Genomic DNA, 19,735 nt, shown 5'->3' on the forward strand with positions numbered 1-19,735 from the left:
TGTCCATGCCACTGTTTTACCTTTCATGCTCAGTTTATTTAAAATTCATGTTGAGTTAACTGTGATTTCAGGCAGGGTGTCCCACTGCAATACTGAGGGATATGTGATAGTTTTGAGAAACAAAAATACAAGTATTTCCTAGTTCTCCATAACTTGTGCAATCTTAGCTACAGGCATTGCTACACACACTATACCTATATAGTTATTAGTAGTGCTTAAATGGTCACTTTGTTTTCATTCATACATCTGAAAGTGCTTTGAGTAAAGGTGAGTGAGTATTTTTGCCTCCATTTTACAGAAGGGAAAATATAGCCACAGAGGTGGGAAGTAGGGATTAAGACCAACGTTTTCAGATTTGGATCCCAAAACTGCAAAAGCATCATTGAGCTGGTCTTCACTACGGTGAGATGATACTGCTGCAATCAATGGAGCAGGGATAGATTTAGCAGGTCTAGTGAAGAGCGGCAGAGCAGTCAACCCCCAGTACTCCAGCTCTCAGAGAAGAGTAAGGGAAGTTGACTGGAGAGTGTTTCCTGTCAACACAGCACAGTGAAGACACTGGGGGAAGCCAACCTAAGCTATGGGGGGAGGGATAGCTCAGTGATTTAAGCATTGGCCTGCTTAAACCCAGAGTTCTGAGTTCAATCCTTGAGGGGGCTATTTGGGGATTTAGTTGGGGATTGGTCCTGCTTTGAGCAAGGAGGTTGGACTAGATGATCTCCTGAGGTCCCTTCCAACCCTAATAATCTATGGTTCTATGTCAACTCCAGCTACATTATTCACCTAGCTGGAGTAGTGTAACTTAGGTAGACTTACTCACATAGTGAAGACAAGCCCACTGATTTGAAACCAGGCAATTTAACTTTTAGTCCAAAGATACAAAGATATACTTAAGTATCAGAGGGGTAGCCATGTTAGTCTGGATCTGTAAAAGCAGCAAGGAGTCTTGTGGCACCTTATAGACTAACAGAGGTTTTGGAGCATGAGCTTTCGTAGGTGAATACCTACTTCGTCAGATGCATGTCTGCTCAGTTAAAAGTATACTTATGCATGCAAGTAGTCTTATGTTAGTCTAAGAGGCTGCTCAATTGCATACTCTGCAAGATCAGGCAGGACCTTATTTAAGTGCTTCCTTGGGACTACTCACTAACCTAAAGTTAACCACACATGCAAGTCTCTGGCATATAGCCTACATATGGAAAGTTATGTACCCTTTCCTGACAATATTGGTCTTATTTTCTTTTTATTAAAAATTGTTAGCAGTACAGTTAGTGAGCTAGATTTGTCAAGGAGATAGAATATTCCTAATACCAGCTGGTGCTATACCTGGATGATTTATTTTCTCTTGTAAAAAACAATCAGCATTTTCATTAAACAAAGATTTAGCATATTTAGATACAGCTCAAGAAGATTGCCATATACAAATTAGTGGGTGCATGTTTAATTTGAATGAATGACTTGGTAATTGGGCATTTGAGATTATTACACTTCTAGAGTGTGATCCTTCTTTTCTTTAAATTTTGACAGAGGTTTTAAGTCAGCTGAGCTCTGTAGCCAGTGTTTAAAAATTGCCAAGAGCAGAAATGGGAGAAGAGTGTGGTTCAACACAGAACAAAAATTGGGCTGCTCTGCTTAAAGCCTTTACTGAGCATGTTCAGTGATTCCTTCTGAACTATTTTACATACAGAAATACTGCCAAGAGGGTTATTCTGGTAAGGTACATATGTATGAAACAGAGAAGTCACTCTATTTGGTATTAATCTTATTGATGGCCAAAGAGTCTTCATAAAACCAGAACAGAAACCATGGGCGATTCAGACCGAGGCTTTTTATATCAAAACTATCAAAGCTTAAGTAGTAACCAATTTAGATGAACTTCTCATAATGTGGTTTTGTCCTGTTGTACTTGGGTGTTTCTACAGACCCATCAATGAGGAACAGAGCCGATTGGGGAAAACAGCTGTCAATTTTTTTTTCAATCAGAATTTCCTGTTTTGTCAAAATGGAAACATTTTGCAGAGATGGTTAGATTTGTTTTTAACTAAGACAATTTGAAACCAAGAAGAAATCAGTATTATATCTTTATCCATTTGTTTTGACTAGAGAACTTTGAGTTTCTCGTTTCATTTAGACTTGCGGCTGGAAAATTCCACTTCAGTGCAGTATGTCAGTCACTCATCTCAGACGTTGCACTGTGTTAGAATCATAGATTATTAGGGTTGGAAGGGACCTCAAGAGATCATCTAGTCCAACCCCCTGCTCAAAACAGGACCAATCCCCAAATGGCCCCCTCAAGGATTAAACTCACAACCCTGGGTTTAGCAGGCCAATGCTCAAGCCACTGAGTGTTCTTTCATTGGATGAGTGCACATACTTCAGATTGGTTGAGGTTACCCACATGAACTCACAGCCTGACCTGCAGCAGCCTGACTTTGTTTGCTTGAAGCTGCAGAGTCACTACAGCATCTTACTTTTTGCTGAAAGAAACGATCTAAGGAGTCAGACTCTCAGGATGGGATTCAACCAGTATATTAGCAGTTACTGTTTGTCTCGTCCTCCTAGCTGCAGGATGCCACTGCTGTGTGAGGGCCATAATTATTCTTTGACCTATTTTACTTAACAAAACCTGCCTGCACCTCACCTCACCTGTTCTGTAAGATCAAAAGGGACTTAAAAGCAGCAGATGTCTGAGGTGGGCCAGGTAGAATTGTTGATGCTAGCCTGCTAGAGCAAATAGCAAAGAACGGTTCTTCCATAGCCCCCATCTCAAAGCTGTGTCAGGGAAGTAGCAGACTCCAGTGCAAGGCAGGTTGGAAGCAGTGCACTTCCTATGTAGGAGTTAGGGTGGGGAAAAAGGAGACTACCTCGGCAGGTTTGGGAATGGCTCAATGGAGAAGCTGTAAGTTCTGCAGCTGGAAACACAGGAAGTAAAGGGAGAGGATTTGGAACCAGGATCATCCCTCCCCCCAAACAAAGGAGTCAGGACAAACCTCTGCCCAAGACATACAGCTCCTCTGGAAAGGAATGTGCCCCAGGGCACAACCAACCAGTCAGAGTGCAGCGGTGGTGGTGGTGGGAAGAAGGTTGACTGGAGCTGTGACACTAATCAAGCACTGCACGACTTGAAAGTTCTGAAGCAGAGGCTGACTCCCAGCAAGCTACTGCCCAGAGACCATTAGCTCCTTCTGAACTTCTGCTGTCATTACTTCAGATCTGGAAAGGATGTGGTTGTTAGTCACATCCCCCAGGTGCAGAGTCACAGCCTTCCTCTCTGTTGGACATGGTTTTGGTGTGAACACTAGAGGGGACGGCAGTGTTTCCACACTGCATTTAACTCAGCAGTAACTGTCACCAGCTACAATCCCCCAACCCTCTCCTGGAAAGCACACTGAAATGTTTCCAAAGCCAGGAGAATGTCTTTAAAGTGGATACTGGGGACAGTAACAGTGTCATTTGCCAGCTATACCATTGTAGGGTCTGTGTGGATGTGACCACAAAAGGCTGGGAACATCAGGCATGCTGAGTCGCATAGAACACACAGAGCACGCATACCACAACTGATTAACTCAGGAGAAAAGCAAACAACCACTGCGTCTTCTACAGAGGAGCGCTTGGCAGCTGTATCTTCAATTATTTTTTCAGTTAAACCCAGCAGCATTACTCAACAGAATGTAGCTGATTGTTATCTTGTGTGGAATCTCCATTACTGGAGATTTGCAACCATAGCAATCCATTCTGTACAATTCTTGTTAATCTCTTGGTGAGTGAATATTCCTCCTGATCCACCCAGATACCACATTATCCATCCAAAATCTTTTCTTGTGTTCTTCTGCCATCAACTTTCCTTTTGCATTGCCTGATGAACCTCTTAAAATATGCCCTGCAAATCAAATTTGGTCTTTCTTTTTCAATAAGATCTGACTTTGAGTTCCAAACATCTCCAATAATTTTTGTTGCTTACATGGTCTAGCCAGGATTCTTCTAGAATACATTAATTCCAAGGATTGCAGTTTGTTAGTTAGTGATTTGATGTCCATGTTTCACAGCTATAATGTAACACAGATCAGGGTTTGTGTTTTTTAAACACACAGGGTTTGTGTGTGTGTGTGTGTGTGTGTGTTAAGTCAGAATTCACTCTTTTCATCAGAGGTTTTTTCTTTCTTTTGCTCTAGCTGTTCTAGTGCTGCCTTCTGTATCCAGTCTTCTGTCTTTTGTAACAGTGCTTCCTAAGTAGAAAATTCTCACTTTCTGGACAGCTGTGTCATTCTTTGGAATCTTTCATGTTTTCCCAGGATTCTTGCAAACCACCATAATTTTGTTTTGTCCATATTAGACTCTAGTCTATATTCTCCACCGTATTCTCCTATAATCACTAACTTCATCAGATTTCCTCCTTCTGAATCAGCCAACAGTACTGTTGTCAGCATAATAAATGTTGTTCGCCCATTTTTCATTAAACTTAATACCTCCTTCTGTTTCCTCAATTAATTTAATCAAACACTCACTATAAATGTTGAGTAAAACCACTGGCATTATACAACCTTGCCTCACTCCTCTGATATCTATTAGATTTTCATTTTCATCTCCCATTTAATTACCTTCTGATTCTAGTATAATTGTTTTATTACGAAGAGTTCTTGTCCATCAATCCCTACAGATCTTAATATGTTGAACAATGTGTAGTGGTACATTCTGTCAAATGTTTTTGGAAGTCAATAAAACACAAGTATATTTTTTCCTAACTTCAGCTGATCTTTCTAATATGAGCTTCAGATTCATAGTGGTGTTAAGCCCTTTCCAGGTTTCAGGCTGTATTGTTTTGTTTATTTCCTTATCAAGTTTTCCTTGTATTCAGTCTTTTTACTAAATTTCAAAGAATAACAATGGTTTGTAAAGGCTATAGAACAATCAGTCTAGTATCACATGCCTCTAAGATACTGTTGCAAGTTGTTCAAAGTGAAATACAAGGAAAGATTGATTTGAGGAATATTAGCAGAGGGGGCAAAAATATGGTTACCATGACCCTGGCTACTGAGTGTTCGAGGATGCTGGCTGTAGACATGCTTCCTTTCTCTTTGGTGGAGGGCGACAGCTTCATTCACCTTATGACTGCAGTTGACTTCTGGTGACAAATCCCTAGCTGCTCATATTTCACTAACCATGCAGTGAGATCGATTGTGCTGTTCAGAGAATTCCAAGAGGGTGCCCTTGACTTCTGACCCACAGACCAGTGGTCAACCAACTGGCTATGCCTGTTACAGCCTACTGGGTGAACAGTAGCTGAAAGACCAGCAGCACTGACCACACATACCCCACCCCACCCCACCCCCCCGCCCTCAGTCAACAGCATGCCACAGAGTCCTGGGAATGGGCTGTGGCTGGAGAAAGCAGACTTTAGGCTGGACTGATTGGGGAAGTGGCTACAGCTGGGGCCATGCCCCAAACTGAGCAATGGGTCTTCATAAGAAGGCCAGGGGAGCTAGAAGCAGACAATCTCTCTCTGGCTGCAGAGGGAGAAGGGCCTGGCTGAAGGGAGCTAGACAAGGTACCTTGAGTGGAGCAGGGCTGGGGAAAGGCAGAGGAGCTGGGGAGCTCCTGCCTGGAAAGCCCCAGGCTGCTGCCTAGCATTCTGCCAAGAGGTATTGGGGGTTGCAGGGTGCAACCCAGGGGTAGGCAAAGGCAGCAGGTCCAAACCCCTTTGCCTATGATGAGTGGCTGATACTGCAGTCTGCCCCAGTGAACAGGGGCTAGGTGGAGACTGGGCAGCAGCCTATACTGAGGCAAAGTGGGGATAGAGTGTGGGGGTCCCCCAGGAAGGGGAAACCCTCACAGAAAGGGGTGACTGCTTGGGGGCAGCACTCCATGTAAAAGGGCACCAGGTCCAGGGAGGGACACGGGGCCAGAGGACAGAGGCCTGCAGAGGGCGCTCCAGAGCTGGAACCAAGCTAATTCCCAGAAGTAACCAGCAGGAGGCGCCTCGGGGTGAGTCCACACATCTGCAAGGACCATTTTGTACAAACTGTACACTGTCATGAACAAATGGCATAGGCTCCTCAACCTCTCTGCTGCGTTGCTGCAAGGGACAATGGAACAAATGTCACACATCTGTGATGCTACTTCTGGATGAGGGTATAGGGCAGGTACTGCTGTCAACAGTCAGGAAGCTGTGTGGCCACTTCAGAAGGCTGTGTGCAGTGGACTGCAAAATGAAAGAGCTGCAGGAGTCACTCCAACTCCCATGCCACTAGATGTAGCAGGATGTGGTGACCAGGTGGAACTGCACCTCTGAATTGCTGGAATATCTGTATGAACAGAGAGATTTGGTGGCAGCCTTCTACACAGAACTGGAAGGGACATTGAAAGATCATCTGCCATGAGTGCAGGGGACTGGACTAGGAGTATTATCTAGACCATCCCAAACAGGTATGTGTTTAACTTGCTCTTTGGAATCTCCAATGAGCTCCCTAGGAAATTTATTCCAGTGATTAACCATAGACTCATAGACTTTCAGACTCTAGGATTGGAAGGGACCTCGAGAGGTCATCGAGTCCAGTCCCCTGCCCTCATGGCAGGACCAAATACTGTCTAGACCATCCCTAATAGACATTTATCTAACCTACTCTTAAATATCTCCAGAGATGGAGATTCCACAACTTCCCTAGGCAATTTATTCCAGTGTTTAACTACCCTGACAGTTACGAACTTTTTCCTAATGTCCAACCTAAATCTCCCTTGCTGCAGTTTAAGCCCATTGCTTCTTGTTCTATCATTGGAGGCTAAGGTGAACAAGTTTTCTCCCTCCTCCTGATAACACCCTTTTAGATACCTGAAAACTGCTATCATGTCCCCTCTCAGTCTTCTCTTTTCCAAACTAAACAAACCCAATTCCTTCAGCCTTCCTTGATAGGTCATGTTCTCAAGACCTTTAATCATTCTTGTTGCTCTTCTCTGAACCCTCTCCAATTTCTCCACATCTTTTTCTTGAAATGCGGTGCCTAGAACTGGACACAATACTCCAGTTGAGGCCTAACCAGCGCAGAGTAAAGCGGAAGAATGACTTCTCGTGTCTTGTTTACAACACACCTGTTAATGCATCCCAGAATCACGTTTGCTTTTTTTGCAACAGCATCACACTGTTGACTCATATTAAGCTTGTGGTCCACTATGACCCCTAGATCTCTTTCTGCCATACTCCTTCCTAGACAGTACCTTCCCATTCTGTATGTGTGAAACTGATTATTCCTTCCTAAGTGGAGCACTTTGCATTTATCTTTATTAAACTTCATCCTGTTTACCTCAGACCATTTCTCCAATTTGTCCAGATCATTTTGAATTTTGACCCTGTCTTCCAAAGCAGTTGCAATCCCTCCCAGTTTGGTGTCGTCCTCAAACTTAATAAGCGTACTTTCTATGCCAACATCTAAATCGTTGATGAAGATATTGAACAGAGCCGGTCCCAAAACAGACCCCTGCGGAACCCCACTTGTTATACCTTTCCAGCAGGATTGGGAGCCATTAATAACTACTCTCTGAGTACGGTTATCCAGCCAGTTATGCACCCACCTTATAGTAGCCCCATCTAAATTGTACTTTCCTAGTTTATCTATAAGAATATCATGCGAGACCGTATCAAATGCCTTACTAAAGTCTAGGCATATCACATCCACCGCTTCTCCCTTATCCACAAGGCTCGTTATCCTATCAAAGAATGTTATCAGATTAGTTTGACACAATTTGTTCTTTACAAATCCATGCTGGCTATTCCCTATCACCTTACCACCTTCCAAGTGTTTGCAGATGATTTCTTTAATTATCTGCTCCATTATCTTCCCTGGCACAGAAGTTAAACTAACTGGTCTGTAGTTTCCTGGGTTGTTTTTATTTCCCTTTTTATAGATGGGCACTATATTTGCCCCCTTCCAGTCTTCTGGAATCTCCCCCGTCTCCCATGATTTCCCAAAGATAATAGCTAGAGGCTCAGATACCTCCTCTATTAACTCCTTGAGTATTCTAGGATGCATTTCATGAGGCCCTGGTGACTTGCAGGCATCTAACTTTTCTAAGTGATTTTTTACTTGCTCTTTTTTTATTTTATCTTCTAAACCTACCCTCTTCCCGTAAGCATTCACTATACTAGACATTCCTTCAGACTTCTCAGTGATGACCGAAACAAAGAAGTCATTAAGCATCTCTGCCATTTCCAAGTCTCCCATTACTGTTTCCCCCTCCTCACTGAGCAGTGGGCCTACCCTGTCCTTGGTCTTCCTCTTGCTTCTAATATATTGATAAAAAGTCTTCTTGTTTCCCTTTATTCCCATAGCTAGTTTGAGCTCATTTTGTGCCCTTGCCTTTCTAAAGTTGCCTCTGCATTCCTGTGTTATTTGCCTAGATTCGTCCTTTGTGATCTGACCTAGTTTCCATTTTTTATATGACGCCTTTTTATTTTGTAGGTCACGCAAGATCTCATGGTTAAGCCAAGGTGGTCTTTTGCCACATTTTCTATCTTTCCTAACCATTGGAATAGCTTGCTTTTGGACACTTAATAGCGTCCCTTTGAAAAACTGCCAACTCTCCTCAGTTTTTTTTCCCCTCAGTCTTGATTCCCATGGGACCTTACCTATCAGCTCTCTGAGCTTACCAAAATCTGCCTTCCTGAAATCCATTGTCTCTATTTTGCTGTACTCCCTTCTACCCTTCCTTAGAATTGCAAACTCTATGATTTCATGATCACTTTCACCCAAGCTTCCTTCTACTTTCAAATTCTCAACGAGTTCCTCCCTATTTGTTAAAATCAAGTCTAGAACATCTTCCCCCTCAGTAGCTTTTTCAACTTTCTGAAATAAAAAGTTGTCTGCAATGCAGTCCAGGAACCTATTGGATAGTCTGTGCCCCGCAGTGTTATTTTCCCAACATATATCTGGATAGTTGAAGTCCCCCATCACCACCAAATCTTGGGCTTTGGATGATTTGGTTAGTTGTTTGAAAAAAGCCTCATCCACCTCTTCCACCTGATTATGTGGCCTGTAGTAGACTCCCAGCACGACATCACCTGTGTTTTTTACCCCTTTTAGCCTAACCCATCCATGGGTCCAGGCAAGACAGACCAAGCCATGCCTCCAAATTTGTATCCACCCAGCATGAAGAATTTAATTGACCTCTGATGGCACTTTGATGCCACAAAGGTGGTCAGTGAGGATGATGTGGAGATCAGCCAAGGAATTCTCTTATTATGCCAGCTGGAGAGAACTGAAACAAATGGAGACCTTCTTCAAGGGGTGGAGTGACAGCAAGGGGAATCCATGTGGTATGCTCTTCTGGGAAATCTCCGTCTCTGGGACATCAAGAGGGAGCACTACTTGATGACAACTCCTTTGAGACACTGATTCAAAAGTACCATAGCTTTCTTCCTCCCAGCAGGGAATAGGGAGGCAGACATACTTCAGTTGAAAAACAAACTGATAGACATGGAGGCCGATGTCATTGCCCTGGGTGTTGAGACACCACTGTGAGGCAACACTACTGCAGATAGGCAGCAGCAGCAGGAGGAGTAGACTACCACTATGGGTGCTGAGAGACAGAAAAAGGGCCTCTTGGTACCATCTGGAGGCCTTTGGAAAAGACTGCCTCTTCCCACCTTGAGGAATGCACTGTTGCTGCAGTAGAGAGGTTGGTAGGTAAAGCTAGAAAACAGGACCAGCAGGGAGTTCTCCACTTGGAGGAGGTGTGACTCCATGACCTTTGGGGTAAGTTTGTCTGTCCGCTTTCTTAATGTTTATAGTGTGGTCTGTTTAGAGAGCTGTGCACTGAGCCTCACAGTCTGCTTGGCAAGGCTGAGAACTTCCTAAAAAGGCTGATTCCCACTATCCTTTGAGTTCCTAATCCATTTAGGCACCCTTGAAAAGGAGGCATGGCTTTTTAAACCCATTTTCCCTGAGTTAGCCAGTTCATAAGTAATTAGAAGAGTTAGTGAATGGCAGTTTTGTGAGGGAGATTATAAAGGGAGCATGAGAGCCAGATACACCTGATAAACTGACACCTGCCACCCCACAAAGGAAAAAACACATAAAAAAAACCACACCCAACTCCCCGCCTACCCCCACAAAAAATAGTGCCGGCAGAAGTCCACCAGCAAAATGGGGACTATCCATATATGCTGCATTCAGTGCCACCAACTCATTACCTACCTTGTGGGCAGGTGGCATGTGCATTCAGAGCAAGCAATTCATGGCTCTGACACACAGTATGGCTCTTGAGAGAATTAGGGATCACTCAATGAAATTAATAGGCAGCAGGTTTAAAACAAGCAAAAGGAAGTATTTTTTCACACAGCTCACTCATCCTGTGGAACTCTTTGCCAGAGGATGTTGTGAAGGCCAAGACTATAACAAGGTTCAAAAAAGAACTAGACAAATTCATGGAGAAAAGGTCCATCAATGGCTATTAGCCAGGATGAGCAGGGATGGTGTCCCTGGCCTCTGTTTGCCAGAAGCTGGGAATAGGTGATAGGGGATGGAACACTTTGATTACCTGCTCTGTTCATTCCTTCTGAAGCACCTGGGGTTGGCCACTGTCAGAAGACAGGATACTGGGCTAGCTGGACCATTAGACTAACCTGGGATGGCTGTTCTTATGAGATCAGAGTGACTAAACTGCAGGAGCTTGGGGAGACAGAGGTCTATAGATGAATCTTTATGGGATACAATAAAGCTCTCCCACCTCCAGCCTGAGAGCCTCTGTGCTGTTAAGGAGAATGCAAGTTTCGGAGAAGAACATCAAACTGCAGTGGAGAGAAATGACCCCATAGTTTGGACCCTCCTTCCAGATGTTGTCATGCCATCTTCTCACATAAAGGTCCCTTCCATGAGAGACCTTGCTGGGCCTGGCAGCTCCCAAAGACCCTGAGAAGGAGGAGGAGGATCCTGGTCCCAAAGGGCAGCAGGCCATTGCACACCACCAAATAAACTAAGTTAAGGTAGGATGGAATGGGCGATGCCTAAGATGGCAGTGAGTAAGGAACATTTGTTTGGTTTTTGCCTTTTGAGGCTCTGTAAAACCTGAGAGCAAACCTGCAGGGCTTGTTTTGGTGAAAACCCCTGTGAATGAGGCTTAGTCTGGATGGTGTAGCCTCCCGCACTCCCAACATGCCTTGGTGGGTATGCCTACTCCTTGCTATTGACAACCCTGAGATACGGCAAATAAATACCATGGCTTCAAATATATTTCTTAAATATGTCAGCCTGCTTTTCTTGACCAGTTGGAAGCAGCTCAAGATATAAAGGCAGGCTCAGAGCGTATACAGCTGAAAGTGTAAAGGAAGCTCAGCCTCTACTATATCAGACTAAAAAATACTCCATCTCTGCCCCCCCCCCACTCATATTCATTTGGATTCATTACTTCTCTGCTCATTTTTTGCTCTTTACATCTTTATGCTAAAAGGCTCTAGGTATATTTAGTAAGTCAGTGTTGATATAAATTGTCTTGGGCATAAAGCCATTTTCAGAAAGGGACAGCTCGCACAGAGCTTCCAAATTAAAAAAGGCAATGCTACCTTTACGTTAGCTATATTTTTATGTCCCTAGATAACAAAAGAGAAGCATGGCAGATGCTATTTATACATTCTAATGAACTAGAATTTTTTTTTTACCTGATTCTGCACAGTCAGTAGCATCACTTCTCTGAAATTGCATTGCTGTAGGGACATAAGAAACAGACTTCACAGATGCAGGTCCTTGTGAATATTTCTGGGCTTTCATGAAGACCTAAGATACCTCTGTTTAACACATTAACACTTTTTTTTTTATCTTGGAAAGGAGCCCTGTCTAGACATGTTAAGTCTCTGAAGCTGTGGTGGGGATGAGTGAACAGAAAACTGAATTGCTTAGCTTTGAGACTGACCAATTTCCTACTAAACAGAAATGTTATTCTGCAGAGAAATATATACAGAGTAAAAGTGACATGTTGTGGCAGGAGGAAAGAACTTTGTCAGCCCTATTGATTCCCACTTTCTCTTGGTTCCTCGGGTTCTCTGTGTTTTGGCAGCCAAGTGAAAGGATGTTAAAATGCCTGCAGTTTCCATCTATCTCTAACTACAGATTACTAAAGCTCATTTTATAACTACAAAACAAGCTTGCTTTCTCTTCCCTGTATTGGCTGGTGTTCCAGGCCTTTAACCCTTGCAGCAGCATATATGTGTTCTCAGTGTCCAATTTTTTCAATGATCCACACTGAGATCCTTTAGAGGAAGGTGTGGGAATGCTATAGGAGGCATATGTGGAATAATCTCCCCCCACCCCCAACATAAGTATTGTAGGAGACTTAAAGATTGACTTAAGCCCTGAAGTATAATGTTTAATATATTATATGTATTTACAGCCACTAACATAATTGGGTTCTAACCTGGTTGGCCTTTAGACCCTACTGCAATTCAAATATCTGAAATACTTCAGATACTTGAAACACCTCCTCAACAGGAGTGCTATATTCCTCCCAGTTCCTGATTCTCCCACTAAGTAAACAAGACACCCCATTACCTCTCTACCCAGACACTGGTAACTCTGACACACCAAGTGCCAGAATAGCTCACCTTCTGCTCCCAGCAAGTGAACAGAATCACTCTCTTCACTTTATTCTGGAATAATTTGTGCACTTTCAAGTGGAGTAACTATTTTAAAATAAAAACACTTTTTTTTTTATTCCAGAACAGTGTCTACTTAGTCCAGAATAGTTATTCTACTCCATTTCCTCACGTAGGACAAGCCCTAAGGCCTACGTCAGTTCCTCTCTGTCTCTGGCCTGATCTTCAGGGCTAGTTCAAATACGTTCGGGTTCACTGCAGACTCAGTCATCTGGGAGGTGGGAGTTGCAGAACATGTCTCCATAAACAGTTTTTAAAATAAATTAAGTTGTATGATTTAAGTGAACTTGGGTTAGGAGGAGAACAGGGGTGGTCTGGCTGGCAGGAAGGGTGGTCCAGGGACATGGAAAGGAGTCAGCAGGCCAGCAAGAAGCTGGGATCCTAAAGAAGCACTGACTGAGAGGACACGCATCTGAGGGGGGATTCCTGAGTCAAGCCCAACAGTGGCTAGGAAGGGAAGAGGGCAGAAGAAGCAGGTGGACAAAGGGAGATGGGAGGGACCCCCCAAATCAGGGGTAACATAAAACAGCTGCTCAGAAGACTCCCCAAGTTACTCAATTGAGAGCTGGACACTGACCCCTTCTACTTCCTGCCGTTACTCCAATCTCAAATTTTGCCTCATGTCTCACTCAGTGACCAGGGTCAGGCTGAAGGAGAAGTTAGTGGATCTGAAGTCTTAGCAGGGTTTGGGGCCAAGCAGATTTTTGGGTCCATAAGGTTCAGCACACACTTGGCCTTCTCACACTTGTTCTGAAAGTGGTATGGTGTGCAGAGGAGTGAAGAGCAAGTATGGGCAGCTCTGCTTCCTTGTTAGCAGAGCCCAACAGGCTCAGCTTCTGCATCCTGTCAAACCAGCCCCGTTTGTTCTGCTGGTTCTCACTCTGAAGGGAAAGAGGGAACATGAATGAGGAATGAGGCAGGCTTGGCTGGTGCGAGGCAAGGCAGGTCAAAATTTGCTTCTTCTGAGAGGCTGCCTTGCAGAGGCCAAAAAATCTTTTCATCATCCCTTACTGGCACAGTGTCCATCCCCAAAGGCTCCAAAACACCTGTACAAATTAGTCACTTTCCTACTGTCACCTGCAAGGGAATTAGCTAGCTTCCTAAGGGTCAACTGTCTTCATCAGATTAAATTCACAATCTTGGTTGTAGTGTATCAAAAACCATTAATATTGTAAGAGATCACTTTAAACGTTCAGGGGCTTTTCCTGGTTTTGCTTGCAGGTGAAGGGGTCTGTAGGAAAGTGAGATCTGGACACAGCCAAGTACGTTTGCAGTCAGCCAGCCTAGAGTAAGATGGGTTGTGCTTCTCTGTTTTAGGGAGTAATCTGCTTTGTCTCTCTGGTTTGGGGTTCCTGTGTGTGTGTTCTAAATTCTAAGAAATGAAGCATTGTTACACTGCAAAATTCTAGCAAGTGTATTTATGTTGTCTAATTTCTTTTTGTATATGCCGTAAACGTAAGACTGGTCTTGCAAAACTCTCCACAGACAGTTCCAGGCTCTCTCAGGGACAATGTTTTCTTGGGATCTGACCTATGACTTTGGAACTCTCTCACACAAGAGATTAGAATGACCATGAATCTTCACACTGCTTTTTATTCCCTTGGCACATCCAAAAAAAAAAAAGAAACCCACAACTCTGGAACAAAATCTAGTTTGTTCTTTCATGTACATCAACAACAGAATTTCTTCCAAAGTTCCAGTCAGATACACCTAGGTAAACCCACTGAAGGTAATAAATGTGCATAGATGTTGCTGAAGGTAAAACATTGGCCTGCAGAGCCTTGATTTCTGGCGTTGATAAATGACTAGTAAATAACTCTTTCAGAATCCAAGCTGAGTTTGCAGGACTGGTAGTTGTGGTGGGGAGGAGAGAAGGGAGACAAACTAGGAGGCAATAAACTTCCATTGCGCCAGATTTTTACAGTCACTTTTCAGACTAGAATCCCTGGAGCAAGGATGGTCTTTTAATAAATGTGTGTGACAGTTTGCAAAATAGGGCCCTGATCCTGACTGGAGCTATTGGACATAACTATAATATAAATACTTAACTGCAGTTTCAGCCCCAAAACATCCTCAATCCCAGGACTGCATGCTTTTTAAAAATGGCTTTATATATGGGCCAAATCCTCCATGGAACTATTCCTATAGGCTATAAAAAGAGTAGACTTGACTACAGTCACAGTACTTCCATGAGTAAGGGAAGCAGGATTTGGCTCTAAATCAGTTCCTTCCAAGGTCTTGTATATATCAGTTTTCAGAGTAGCAGCCGTGTTAGTCTGTATCCGCAAAAAGAACAGGTGTACTTGTGGCACCTTAGAGTTGTGATCATTTCTATGATGTCATCTCTTTCAACTTTGTCTACAGGATTTCAGTGCAGGGATGGCTCCAGGCACCAGTGCAACAAATGTATGCGGGGAGCGGTATGCCGGTTGCCATGAGGGCAGCAGTCGGACTTCCTTTGGCGGCATGCCTGCAGGAGGTCCGCCGGTCCCGCAGTTTCAGCAGGAATTTGGCGGCGGGTACGCCGAAGGCGTGGGAATGCCGGGCCTCCTACAGGCATGCCACAGAATCCACGTGACCAGTGGACCTTCCACAGGTGCATTGCCAAAAGCCACCTGACTGCCGTGCTTCGGGCGGCAAATACATAGAGCCGCCCCTGTTTCAGTGACTAGTGCTGCAGCTCTAAAGCCCTGTGGAAACTGTTAAAACCACAATACCCTCTTTCCAAGTTCTAGAGGCCAAATCTCTCCTTGCTGCCTTCATAAATCATTGCTCTGAAACCATTATGACCAAAAAATACCTGTTTGTGCCTCTCGTATATTCTATTTCTCTGACTTTCCATTGGGGTGGCAGAAGGACATCTCTGGCATACAGGTAAAGGCCATTCAATCAGAATTTTTTTTAAAAAGACACAAGGACATTTTTCACATCTTTAATGTTCCAAAGTAAGGGCACATACAGATTAATGAGTTACAATAAATAATGTAGAACAATATTGTGTAGTGTGCAGTTAAGTCTTACTTTAAGCCTAAATTTTGCCCTGAGTTTGCATGCACAAGCGTAATACAGAATCAGTGCTTTAGGCCCCGATTCAGCCCCAGTGAACTTTGAGACTACACGTGTACTTTGTTATGCATGTGCTTAAGTACCTTGTTGAACTGGGGCTTAGAGAATAGTCCAGGGCTTTCAAAACTTCCCTGTACAACTTCCTTCATTGATGGCACTTAAATAGATTGGACAAGTTAAAGTAACATGGTTTAGAAATGCCACATGTGACATTTTCATATAAACTATTACAGCTGAAAACTAATTTTAACTTTTATAACTATATTCTATATTTGTAGCTCAGATATACACATGCCTGCTTTTGCTCTTAAATGCCCTGATGCAGCAAAGCACATAAGCATTTGCTGAACTTTATGCATGTGTATGGTTCCATTGACATGGCCAAAGTAAGACTTTCATTTCTCCAATATGAAAACAGTTTCCTACTTGTAGTATAACAACTGAGTAACCAATACCAGTTTGAATTTTGCTGGATTCAAGATATTACTTACTTTTATGGAATTAGATAACAGAACCCTGTGACCTACTGCTACCACCACACTGCCTTGGCTGAGATCAGAGTTTAAATCCTATTGTTGGCTTCTTGCTACCCACGCCATCAAGGCTGCAGTGCACTTACTTGCTGGGACAAAGGTATGAAACACATGAATTTACATATTGCACTTTGCCTAAACTCTAACTTATTTTCCTCCTTTCTGTTTGTCAGACTCTTTTCAGCACTGTATTTTCTCTATGGCTCCACCTAATTTTCAAAACATTTCTGTAGCAGTAGATCTTATTTACATCCTTTTTGTTTTCTCTGGTAGTATCTGTCTTACCTGAGGCTTTAATTTTAACTCTGAATTTTCTTAAGGGCCAGATTCTAATATCCTTCTACCCACTTAAGTAGTCTCTTACTCTGAGTAGCCCCATTAATTTAGTTTGTATTACTTATGAAGTAAGTTACTACTCGGTGTGAATAAGGGTATCAGTACCAGTCTTATCCATGACTGATTTCTCTCTCACCTGATCTGGCCAGGACTGAGTAAGGTCTCCCTCTACCAGGGCTATACAGTATTAAATTGATTGGTAGGAGTGAAAGTCAGCACCTATATCATTTTTTCCACATACTCTTTTGCAGGAAAAGAATTCAGGCCTCATTCTGTTATCACTGAAATAATGATACATTTCCCATTAACCTCAGTGGGATCAGGCTTAGGCCCCCTGGATGAAGTTATCTACCAGACATTCTGCCTCTTCATTGCTGGAACCAATTAAATTGTAATCAAAGAGCAGCTGGAGGAAAAGCTTTCCTGGGGAAAGCAAAATGTTCATATAAGGCAACTCTTCTACTGAGGCATGAATTCAGCATAACACTTACACTGAAGTAACTTGACAATTGCCCTCTGGTCAACCCATGTCTGTTTCTTCAAAACTTTAGGTATTAGACCAAGAGCTTTGAAAATATAACTGTTAATATAGAAGTAAACAATATTACATACACAAGAATATCTGATACTGAGTGAAGCCTGTTAGGCACAAACAAGATGTTATTTTTTTAAATAAAGCGACAGAGGTATAGAAACACAAAGTTGTTCACTCAAATCTTGAGGCATGCAAAATCAACAATGTTTGAAGCTGTAAGGCTTTTCAGGGTCTGTAGTAGAATATCCAGATTTGTACTAAATAGGAATTTTTTTCCCCTCAAGGTTTCTTAGATGGTATGGCAAATTCTGCTCTTAATGCTATGTACATTCAGAGTAATTCTCTGGAGCTACTTGGGGTTCACAGCAGTATTACACAGCAGAAGTTGGTCTAATATCTTAAGAGACCTCCACTGTCCCCTCCCTCCCCTATTTAACTACTGAGAGCAAGTCTGGATATCCTAACCCAAACCCTGTATCCCATTGCCCTTTTGCAAACTCTAAGCCATTTAAGTAGTAAGTGACTTAAAAGTACCGGGCCATGAATTACAGATATAGGGAAAAAACTAGCCTGTGAGCAATTCAGACACAATTTCATTACAAGAAGGGCATTGTGGAACAAATTGCTAGGGGACTACAGCAGCAGGACAAATATCCTAAGTAAGTTCTAAAATGTAAGTGGGACAATTGATAGCTGGCGTAAATCATGGGGTATGCTCCCACTAGCTAGGTATATCCTTTACAACTATAACAAATAAATGCACTGATCTGAAAGCTGGGAAACAGCAAAATAGGTAAGTGGGGAAAATCAAGCGTTATCAAGAGCAGATAGAGAAAATAGGTCCCTTCCTTTCCTTATATTTCACCTGTCTATGAAACAACCTTGTTTAAATATTGCCAATGGCCAACACTGCAGTCTCCAGATAAAGATAACTTAATTTTACACACACTGTCCAGAAGGTTTTATTTTTTCTTGCTATGAATTCCCCTCATCAAGCAGTCTGGCTAGAGCATTTACTAAGCTGAGGGACATCCAAGCTTGCTCTTAAAGCTTGGTAATTGAATCTCAGACCATGGTACATTACATTTTTCATTGCGCCAATAGGATATTTAGTAGTAGCCAGATACACTCAGCATTTCAAACAATTCAGCCACCATCTAAAATGAGTAATGGAGTAGTCAGTGGGGAGAAATCAGTCTTTGCAGCAGATGCATGGTCTGGTGGAGGGCATTGATAAAGAGCTGTCAGTTTGATTCACTTCCCTTATATTCTTTTAAGCTAGAGTTTAAACAAGGAAGGCTAATATTAGTAATTGTCAAGCTACTTTACACAGGATCATGCGGTCAGGTTGGCTCAAGATAATAAGGAAACAGGATAAATTAGTAGGAAGAGCTTTGTGTGAAAGTCTTTACAAGATAACTTTGTTGGGGAAGGGGGAGAATAGGTGTATTGTCACTATCTCACCAAAAACCAAATACTATATGTGTGTCAAGAAGAATGTTAAACAAAAATAAGGCCAGTTCAAAGACTGTGCAAGTAATTTCTGCTTCTCCATTATCTGGAACCAACTTTTAGGGATAGTAGAGGGTCGGGCGGTTACAGAAGGACCTTGGACTTTAAGACCTCTGAAGCAAACAGGTTTATATAAACGGTGTCAAAATCTGAAATCTTAATGATATTTTACCTCATTGTTTTCCCCAGAGGCACTATACCAAGTGGTGACTATTAGATAAAGAGTAATAGAGGGGCATTTAAAATTTAGATGATCAGTTTGTGAAAATTTTGGAGACTTTTACTTTTTGTCCTTATCCAGGAGAGGAAGCATTTTAAAATCTTGAAAGTGTTCATGGATGGGAAAACAGTTTCCCTCCTATTTCTACTGATGGGTTTCCTTTTGTTGTAAAGCAGCTGGAGAGTTCATACCCGCACCTGGCCCATCTGAATTAATCCATGCTCAGTGTTGAAAACAACAAACTCTATGTGACAGTTCTGTGTGACGTTGGGCTGAGGGACTTCCCAGGAGATTCTAAAGGCGGTAGGCAGGAAATGGGGAAAAGAGGGTGCATTGAGTCCAGAACTGAGAGACAATTGGGCACAGAGAGTGCTTCTCTTCAGGATCTTCGGGTAGAAGTGGTGGCAACCTCAGCTGGGGATTTGTGAGCAGAATTGCCATTTGCAGGTTTGCTGTAATCTTTTTTCCATCCCTGATACAGGTAAATAAAACTTGTTTACACATTTTCCATTTTTATTCATAAAATATAAATAGCCCTAAATCTCTGTGATCAATTTACCCTCTAGTGAGAACCTGCAAAGCCTCCAGTGAGAACCATTGCTCTAGAAAGGGATTTCAAAACATGAACAGGCATGCATTTTTATAGCAGACTGATTGTAAGCAATTAGTAGAGACCCTGTACTGCAGGTTTATCAACTAGAGAAGAGACTCTCTACATTTATATTGTAAAAATCAAGCCCACCTAATGCACCAAAAATCCTGATGATACAGTAAAAACAGGTTAATTTGTTTTTAATGGAAAATATTAAATTTATTAACATATCCAATTATTCTGTAAATACAGCAAAGGCATGACATTCCTTAAAAAATGCTACTGTTCTTATTGAGTTTGGACAGTA

This window comes from Gopherus flavomarginatus, chromosome 3 (assembly GCF_025201925.1).
Source record: "Gopherus flavomarginatus isolate rGopFla2 chromosome 3, rGopFla2.mat.asm, whole genome shotgun sequence".
Taxonomy (NCBI): domain Eukaryota; kingdom Metazoa; phylum Chordata; order Testudines; family Testudinidae; genus Gopherus; species Gopherus flavomarginatus.